The following is a 9,762-nucleotide window of genomic DNA, read 5'->3' as shown; positions in this document are numbered from 1 at the left end:
GACTGTTACTGGCTGGCCCATTGCATTGCTCACCAGAGAACTGATTTTAGGTGCCCACCTGCTCATTGTGATGTGTGAAACAACTTCATGAAAGCACCAGACCTGTACTTTAGTACTGCATGTAATGGGAGATTAGACACCTGAATAATGTCTAAGGAATTAAGGTGTCTGTATATCCAAACTTAGAGGCACAAATCACCTCTGTAAATGCAAGCACATCCTTTCACCTGAGAAAGTTTAGGGTGCTTGAGGTATTGGGATGGGGCCAGTAAAGATGAGACAGAAATTTATGGGTGTCCTGCATCTCTTTACAGAAAAAAAAAATGGGTGATATGTGAGATCACTTAGAGAGCCTAAGTGATAAGAAATTATTTTACTGAGGAATCTGATCCCTACCCAATGTGCTGCAAACTGAATTTGTCTCACAAAAGCACTAAGATAACAGTTTCACACAGACAGTTATGGCTTGGCTAATATGCCAATAGGCAGTTAAATAATTGTTTCCTGGTCTCTAACGTCATCATCCAAAGCTGAGAATCTGAAATCTATCACACGCATGCCATTTCCCCTACAGGCTGATCAACTTCAGTCTCATGGTAGTATGTGACACTACAGTTCATTTCATCAATATCTAGCAGCCCCTTTTTTTTGGCAGAATTTAAAAGCTGGATTTTTTAGCTCCTAAATATTACCTGAATTCAGAATAAAAATATTCTTCTGGCTAAGTCCTTGATGCATTCAGTGCAGACAACTTGAGACCATACATAGCATGCAGTCATAGTCAGCATATTTCCAAAAGATGGGTGACAGCTGCCTCTTCTTCTGTAAAAGCATCCAGTCCAAGACACGACCATTATAAAGCAGTCAGAATGCATGCCCCAGAAAAATAATTAAAAGGGGACATTACGTTGCTAGCTGGGAATCTGAGGTTCAGTTCTTTCTCCTGGTTCAAGTTTTCCATGTGACTGTTCTTCCCGCTTGAAAGTGGAGCAACGCTATTTACTTCTTTTAAAAGGTACTTTGAACCTTGTGGATAAAAAATGCAAGCCAGCAGCTCAGTGTTCTGCTAAGCTGGGTGCTGTAAGGGTGGCTACACTGAATGTGCGACAGCACAGACACACAGCCTTTTAATAGATTAAGTATGTCACTTGAATTATTTTCTAACTAGACAATTTGGAATTTTCAGACCAAAAAAAGAACAATTCAAGGACATCTGGATGCAGCCTGGGTAAAGAGAAGAAGTTAAATCATGAGAGTTATGCTGCTCGGAGGGAGTGACAGGCCGGAGGGTCAGGGCAGCAGCAGGCCCTGTCCTCACAGCCCCACCAAACCACCCCATTCGCAGCTCCAAAACTGCCTTATTCATGAGAATCACACCTCTCAGAGCACACAGCTCTACTCGGCACATTCGCCCGAGGCAGGAGGCAGCTGTGAACTCTCGGGTTCCCTGGCACAGAGCTGTGATGGCTTTGTGGTCAGCACCACAGCTTCTCGCGTTTAAAGGGCTCAGCGAGCAAAGCCCTTTGAACAAACGAGCAGGTATTTCTGTACTGGACTTCTAAACTGGTCACTTGTGGGCTTTTTGTTTTGTTTTGTTTTTCTTTTCTTGCTTTCTCGCTGTAAATGACGCACAGGCTGACTCTTGGGGAAGGGGGAAACCAAGGGCTGCACAGCCATTCTGGGGAGTTTAACCTCGTTTAACCCTCAGCACAGCAAGAGGAAGTACAAAGTATTTCACGAGCTGTGAATAGGCTCAGATCTGTTTTTGACGTCTTGAGGAAGCGCTGCCTTTCTGTAAAGCTAGAAATACAAAAAAAAAAAATGTACGTGAAGTCCCGAACTCCAGGGCTAACACACCGTCCCGTCCCAGTCGCCCCACACCAGAACAGGCCCACAGAGAGAGGGGGCTGGGATCGCTGCGGGACGGGGAGGCTTTGGGTCACGGCCCGTGTCCCGGGGGGCGCAGCGAGGGCGACAGTCACCGCACCCCTGCCCTGACTCCCGAGCGGGCAGCCCAGCGCCCCGACCCGCCGTCTGGGGAGCCGGGGGTCCCCGCGCACGGTCCGCACGGGGTGGGGACCCATCCCCATCACCCCCGTCCCCACGGGAGGGCGCCGGGCCCCGCGGCGCGGGGGGCGGGTCCGGGAGCCGCGCCCGGGGCGGCGGGAGCCGCACGCAGCACCGCGGGGCGGGGCGGGGCTGCCAGCGTCGCGCTGGGCCGGGCGGGCTGGGCCGCGCCGCAGCGCCCGCGGCTGATTCGGAGGCGGCGGCAGGGGATGGACGAGGGTACCTGCGGCGGCCAGCGGCGACGGGCGGCCCAGGTAAGCGCGGGGAGGCGCGGCGGGGCCGGGGGCTGCGCGGGGTGGGCGCCGAGCCGCCTCTACCGCTCCTGCTCTCGGCGCCCGCATCGCGGCGGGGCGGGGACGCTGCAGCCCCGGAGTTTCCCCCGCTCCCCTCGCCCTCCGAGCCGCCTTTGTGCCCGCTCCCCGGCCCCGGGTCACCGCGGGGGCTGCGGGCGGTGGCGGGGGGACCCGGAGGGACACGGACAACTGTTGCCTGGGAAGCGCCGGGCGCGGAGCGCTGCAGCGGCCCCGGGGCGGGGAGCGCCGGGCCGGGTTCGCCCTCAGCCCCCTCGGGGAGGCGGCGGGTGCGGGGCGAGCCCGAGCGGAGCTCCCGGTTGGCCTCGCCCCGCCGGGGAGACGCTTCCCCGGGCACTGGGCTCTCCAGGGTGGAAGTCTCTGGGTTTTCGCTGCCGGCCGGTGGATGCCGGAGCCGCAGCGGTGGTACCGGAGTCGCTGTGCCCGCGGCAGGGCCCGGGGAGCCCGGCAGAGCCCGGGGGAGCTCCGGGGCCGGTCAGACCGCGCCTCGCTGTGCCCGGCTGGACCGAGTGCAGGGGGGAGGGGGGAGGGCAAAGAGCTTGACTGAGCTTCAAACTTTGATTATACCGAAAACTTTCTGTTCCATCTGCCGGTGATTGCTGGATGCGGGGTGCCATAAGCGCGGTGTTGCCAGAGGGATGTACCTCGACAGGAGATGAAGGACAGGCTCTGTAGCGCTGCGTTCATCTCGTTTAAATCGCTGTCCATGTTGGGAGGTGTTACAGCGAGCGAAGAGCGCGCTTGCATCCATTCTTTCTATTATTTTTTTCTCCTAATTTGATTCGAGGACAGTTTAGTTTTATTTATTTTTATCTGGGGCTTGTTTTGCCACGGTCTCAGTAACACATTGTGCCGCTGTGTAAAATCGAATGGCAGCACAGCGAGGCTCTGAAGGGCACAGGCTTTCAGTGGTGCTGCTCATAACTTGCCGAGGGTGGTGATGTGAGTTGATTTCCAGCCTGTTCCTGGTCTCTAATTGCCATACAGACCATCTTTACGCTCTCTGGTTTTGTAACCAGTCCTGAAGTCACTTCATGTGTGTTTGGGCAAAGGGTAGGTTAAGGGGGACAGAAATGTCTTTGCTTTTTCTGTTTTTACCACCTGCAAGGCCATAAAAAAATAAAGTTACTTTGGCAGTGAACTCTTAGGGGGAAGATTTGGAATGAAATGCTGTCGTGACATGAGGTTGCCTTGTGGGGAAAGATTTTCACATGCTCAGCACAGCTCTACAGAAATACCCCAACTCCTGTTACACAGGGAAGAGCTGAGCTGCGACTTCCTTTTTCCTCTGCTATGGTAACTTTCGTATTTCTGTTGCATGTAAGGAAGGCTGTTACGTCAGCAATGCACGTTTTTAAAAAGAATTTAAAAAATAAGCCTTGTAATTTCCCCCACTCCCCATTCTCACCAGGCCCAGATTAAAAACTAATGATAAAGTCCTACTATTTCCTATGGTAGGCTTTAAAAAAAATGTTTTAATGAAACTAAATTACAAATTATGGGAATATCAACAAAGGTTTGATTAAGTTTATAAAAAGCATAAAGGATCAACTAAGAATAAAATTCTAAAAATTTTATTCTTCAACTTAAACTACTGTAGTATAGTTTAACTGCTGGTCTTTGAAGTTTCACTTCATATAAACTGTGGCAAGTATAAGCAAGGCTTTCTGAGTTACTTATATGGTTTCTCAAAGACTTTGCAGTATTTTACTGTATTCTGCTCTGTGCTGTCTGCCTCCCTGTGCTGCTTTTGCAGTGATGCTTTGTTTTTCCCCCGTGAACTTCTGCTCTTTATTAGAAACTGAAAATAAACAAACCACAAGTGATTGAAAAGACAGTGTATACCAGTAATTAGAATAAAACCCCCTTGATTAAGTCATAAAGGAAAAGCAGTGATCATCTTGGATACTATTGCATAGTTACAGTTGTCAGATGTCGTTTTGCCATGACAGTGAGTCTGCTGGTGAATTTTACAGTGCTGAGAAAATAATTCATTGTTAGTGTGCTTAGCTTGTCCTCATGACATCATTTTGATGCTGTTTTGTCAGGCTGAAATATCTTGTCCTCAGCAGTATGGCAGCCTTACAAAGACACTGAGGATTTGCATGTGCAGTATGTTGCAGATTTCCACATTGTGTGATACACAAAATGAGCTTGAATACTACATGTTATTTAGATGAATAATAACTCCTGTACTTTGATAGAAATAATACTTTGTAGATGTACAGACTATAAGTAAGACCTCTTTATTATATTTTTATCTACTTCCAAATGCCATTCTAATTAGAGTTTTTGGATAAACTGTAAAATATTTTTTGTGGAACTACTGGCATTCTTTAGCATTAAATGTATATTATATGCAGTAGCACATGAACTTAATAATTCAGTTCCATTTATACAAACCAGAAAAATGCTATTCTGTATCCAAACCCTGTATGTGATCCAGACATCATTAAGTCTCCTGTAAAAATCCCTGGAGACAAACAGGATATTTTACTGGGACCTATAATGTCAGTGGATAGGGGTGTATGGATACTAACAATATATGTTAATTTGAAGCAGCCAAAGCTCTTAGTATTTCCTCTGTACTGAATTCAGTATGTATTTGGATCCATTTCAATATTATCAATCATTCTTTTAGCAGTGCTTTCTACTCATGTTATCTAGGAATGCAAAACAGTAATACTAAATCAGAGAAAACAGTTTGAGAGGCATGAATTAAAATATTTAATATATGGGGCGGTTTGAGAGCTGCAAAAATGCAGTCATAAATTTGAATTTTGTTGTTTAAATTAAAATTGTAATAGAAGCTGCTCTGCACTCGTGTGAATGATGATGAGAGCAACCTGAATGATTTGAGTTGTACAGGTCCTACTCTTTATGAAGTACCAGGAATTTACCATTCTTCTACTTAGACAAAATTTCAATTCCTACTTCCTGTTAAAATGAAAAACACATCTTATTGTCTGTCTTTACATACTGCTCAGTACGAGTTTTTGATTTAAACTGGTAGCAGCAGTTGATTCTACAGAAAAGATAACAGTAATTGGTATAGGACAAGAACCTTTTAAGGCTGATGTGACCCAGTGCAGCACTGACACACAAGTGCTTGAAAGATTTTTATTTAGTATTGTGGGTTTAAAATGTTTAGAAATGATGCCAACATGAAGATACCAACCATTAGATTTAATTAAATATCACCCAGCCTTACCTTAACTCAGGAACAGTTACTTTGGCATGCTAACAACTGAAATACTCTTGTCTAATTTATGAACTTGTCAATAGACTAGAAAACCAATGCTCTGAGGGACTTCTTTGTGCATACTACTGTTTTTTTGTTTTTTTTTTCTTCTGTCCATGGCACTATTTCTGTAGTGCTTTTCATCATGGACAGGTTGACAATTTTTAATAATATGGTTTAGATGACCAGCAGTGCAAAAGGTGAAGCTAATGCGTAAGTTCTAGTCTTATCTTTGAGTAAATCTGCGTAAGGAATTTATTTTGTTTATAATGTGTGAAACATTAATTTTGAAGGTTCCAGTAGCAGTGCAGCTTGTGCTGCTGTGTGCGCCCATCATAAGTCCTAGTCTGGTTTGTTTCAAGTTTGGGGTTAATAAATGTGATTGGTGAACTTGTGTTCCTCAGGCCTGGTGAAGAGCATCCATAACATCCATTCAGCATGAGAGTTGTTGTGTCTAGAATATGGCATGGAGCACACTGAAATCTTGAGTTTGATCTCATTTGTCTGTGATGAGCTCGGGATGACAGAAAGCAAGTCTGCACAATATAAAAACAGCGTGGATGTGGTTTGGTGTTTTTAAGGGAGTGCGTAGACCTAAACTGAGATTTTAGATAAAAGTAATTCTCTACTGTCCTGCATCTCTCTGGTACACATAGGTTTAACTTAAAATTTAAATAGTTGTTAGAAGCTTTCTTATGTATAATTTATGGGATTCGGGCCGGGAGTGGGTTCTCTCTGCTATATTACTGCCTGAATTCATAAATTATTTGAGTGGCCTATTTTACAATTAGATACCTCAAAGCTGAGGTTGATGGTCCTAAAACCCATGTCTGAAAGCACACTTTTCTACACTTTTTACTGTGAAGAAAATGAGATGCACAGACCTTCTGTTCTGCATCCATCCATAGCTGTTACCACTGAGACTGTTCTGGAGAGTGGAATTTCTCTCCTGCCTCACTGCCTTTGGCATTCAGAGATGGGAATGTTCCCTCAGGATTAGGAAAGCTTGTTTTGCTAAGAAATAAGTGTAAGCTATTTATTCAAACTTGAAGCATTTGCAATGATGTTAATCTCTCTTCTCTTCATGTTTTATGGTGCATTAGTTGCATCCCATATTCATTAAGTGTGACAGTTTATTCTCTGTTCTTTTTAGCTTTAAGTACCTTGAGCTCACGCCACCCTCTTCCCAAGAGAGTGAAACAAGCAGAGTGTCATAAGCTGTCCTTTATTTCACCTGCAACCTTTGGAAAAAAAAATAAATAAAAAAACCCAGTAATTAGGCCAGAGGCCTAGACTCCTGCCTTATGAATAAGACATTCAGGTCATTCAGGTGAGGGAAATCTGGTTTCTACAGTGTTTCATTCTTTCATCTAGTAAATATTTTTCCATTTCATAACTTCTGCAGGGATAGTCTTAGGACAGACAATAGCCTGTGGTTTAGGGCACTACCCTGGTGTGCAGAGATGTGGTTGGGAAGCAGTCTCTCAACCTGAAAAGATCCTACCACCCACTTCTACTTCCTCTGTGGTTGCTTTCCTGATGCTTTTAAATGGCTCGGTGGTGCTTGAGGGCATGCTCCTGCCCTCTCATCCGAAACTTCAAAATTGCATGACGCCTTTCCTCAGGAGCTTGTGAAAGGAATGACTTTGTATCTTGCTTCTAGAGGAGCCTGAGGGTTTTACTACCCTTTTTAATAACATAGGTACCTCTTGAGCTTCCAGGAATAGGTGACATCAGTTTAAGGTACAGCCTTAACAACTTTCCTACCTATTAGGTTAGGTGGCTTCCTTCTTGCTATCCCAGTTATCTTACTTTCCCTTATATACCTGAATTTGTTGGCAGCCATGCTAAAAATTCTCCTATGAGTCCAATTTGGGTTTCTAGACTTACATGGATTAGTAAATATAAGAAAAGCATAGATTTTGAAGGGATGAGGCCAGACTTTGGCAAGACTGAGGACTTCTGGAGAGTCTTTCTTTTGGGTTTAGGGCGCAGTTTGAGTCTGGTTTGATTCAGTTGTTCAGTGTAAATGCTTTGTCCTGCATGAGATGCTTTGCAACAACTGTTGCATCTATACTTGGTTAGCAGGCACAAGGAGGCCAGAAGACCCATGACCTGCATAGACCCATGTCCTGGAGTGCCTACTGGGATATTTCAAAACAGCTCAGTATTATTTGCCTCTGCAACTGAACTGAGCCCAGTAGTGTCCTAAGACTCTTGTTGCCTAAGCTGTATGTGGTTATTCTGAGAAGTGGGAGGAAAGGGTTGTTTTCATGTTTTTAAAAGATGTTTCAAAGCAAACCTGCTTTCTGTTTTATTTTCTTTATTGTGAGTGTATTTAATACCTAGCTTGATCATTATAATTTTCATTTTGCAGCTGCCCCAGATAAAATCTGGATGGTTAGCTTTAGTTAATGGCTTTCGGGGAAGAGGGGAGAAAGTTCATCTTCTGGTTTCTCTTGCGCATGTTAATAATGGTGTGCAGCTGTGGGACAAAAATTAATTTCTGTTTTTAGCTGGTATCGAAATGCTGAGTGATGGTGCCACTTACAGAGCAGAATTAGTTTTGGAGAAGAAGGAAAAGTCTCTCTGACAACTGATCCTTATGGTTCTATCTCCAGTAAATTGATTCCAGAATTGTGTTTAAATAGCCTCCATGGGAGACGTACAGTAGTATTTGTTGGGTATGGATGGTCTGTTGGTCCTTATTTTTCAGAGAGTTGCTATAATACTATGGAATCTGAGGAGGGAAGCAGCGGCAAGGGGAAAAGTCTATAACATTTCTCAGAGTTGCTGTGATCTGTTTAGATTTGAAAAGGCTAGATTGTTGAATTTGTTATGTTTTATTTCCAGGAACAGTCTAATTTTGTCTCAGTTGTACTTTGTCCTACCCACGTACACACAGTCTGACTCCCTGTACTGTATTGCTCTGTAATTGCTGTGTTTTGCTTCAAGGATCATCTGTAGGCAGTTGGTGACTTCTTCAAATACAGATTTCGTGATGGACGTTGGCATCTTTAGAAGCTTCTGGAAATAAGTCTGTAGTACTCTCCCTAATAATTGATGGTGGCAGAGGAAGTGGGTTCTGATATTTTGTAACCGTTTTCCCTATTTTTTTATTATGAAAGGGTCAAAGCCCTGTAGGACTGACTGGAATGCTTCCCTCACACTCTCACAAGGCTGTGCTGCAGCAAGGCTCTGTAATACCAATTACTGCGGGGATGGTTTTGCTGTTCCAGATGAGATCATGATGGAGGTGCTGGAAAACGAGTCTCCCTCAAAATGTGTTTTGTGCTCTGACTACATTAGAGATTGTGTTATTTTAGTGCAGTACTTAAGTCTTTGGTTTATGTTTTTAGTTAGTCAAGGTGTTAAAAAATCCACTTAGAATTTTTTAATCAATGTCTCTTGTATTCAACAGGAAAACAGAAAATATTTCCTGATCTTGAAGTATTTTGGGGCTGTGTTGCCTGTAGAACTGATTTGCATGTCTATAACTAGATAATCTTACTGGTTTTATTTATTTTATTTTTTTTTCCTCAAAAGACAAGGACAGAGCACACATATTAGTGGTACTAGATGTATAGGTAATACGTTTGTCCGGTTTTATACTGTGAGCAGAAAATGATTGGGGTCTGACTACTTACGCCTTTGTTTTACAGAGGTTTTGATTCATTAAGGCACAGACAGTATCATGTTGTCCTTTACTGAACTAAAAGTAAAACTGCCAAAAAAAATCCCCTTTTGTTCTGCTGCTGAGGAACACTGTGGGCTGCCAAATCCTGACAGTCTGAGTCACCACAATTGTAATAAAGTGTTTGTACTTCGGCGGTTGCTGTTATTCAGTGTCTTCTAATTTATTCATAAGGCAAGGGGACACCTACAGATTTAAAATACTACTTTTTAAAGAAATAGTCCATGTTTATAAAGAAATCACATTTGTCAATAGAGAATTAAATACACTCTGGTAACACTTAAAAGCTTCTAAGGAGTACATTGTTAATCTTCAACAATAAGAAATATACTTATATACATATATTTAACAAATTCCATATTTTGTGCAAGAGCAATGCTAGACTCCGAAAAACGATGGGGTTATTTTAAACTCCTTGCTGAACTGTGGTGTTTTGGCCATCTGATCTG

The 9,762-nt window shown here is 43.8% G+C and overlaps 1 protein-coding gene across 2 annotated transcripts in view; it reads left to right on the top strand.

Moving 5' to 3' along the window:
* The first annotated feature begins 2,208 nt into the window (after window positions 1–2,208).
* Window positions 2,209–9,762, top strand: part of CYRIA (CYFIP related Rac1 interactor A) — a 53,806-nt gene continuing 46,252 nt past the window's right edge. For both annotated transcript variants that reach the window (XM_083856468.1, XM_083856466.1), the window contains exon 1: window positions 2,209–2,321. The gene's annotated coding sequence lies outside the window, so the exon portion shown is untranslated. The remainder of the gene's footprint in view (window positions 2,322–9,762) is intronic.

Source organism: Zosterops lateralis (genome assembly GCF_965231275.1).
Source record: "Zosterops lateralis genome assembly, chromosome: 3".
Taxonomy (NCBI): Eukaryota; Metazoa; Chordata; class Aves; order Passeriformes; family Zosteropidae; genus Zosterops; species Zosterops lateralis.
The sequence above is the reverse complement of the archived record's forward strand: the minus strand, read 5'-3'. Positions and strand labels throughout refer to the sequence as shown.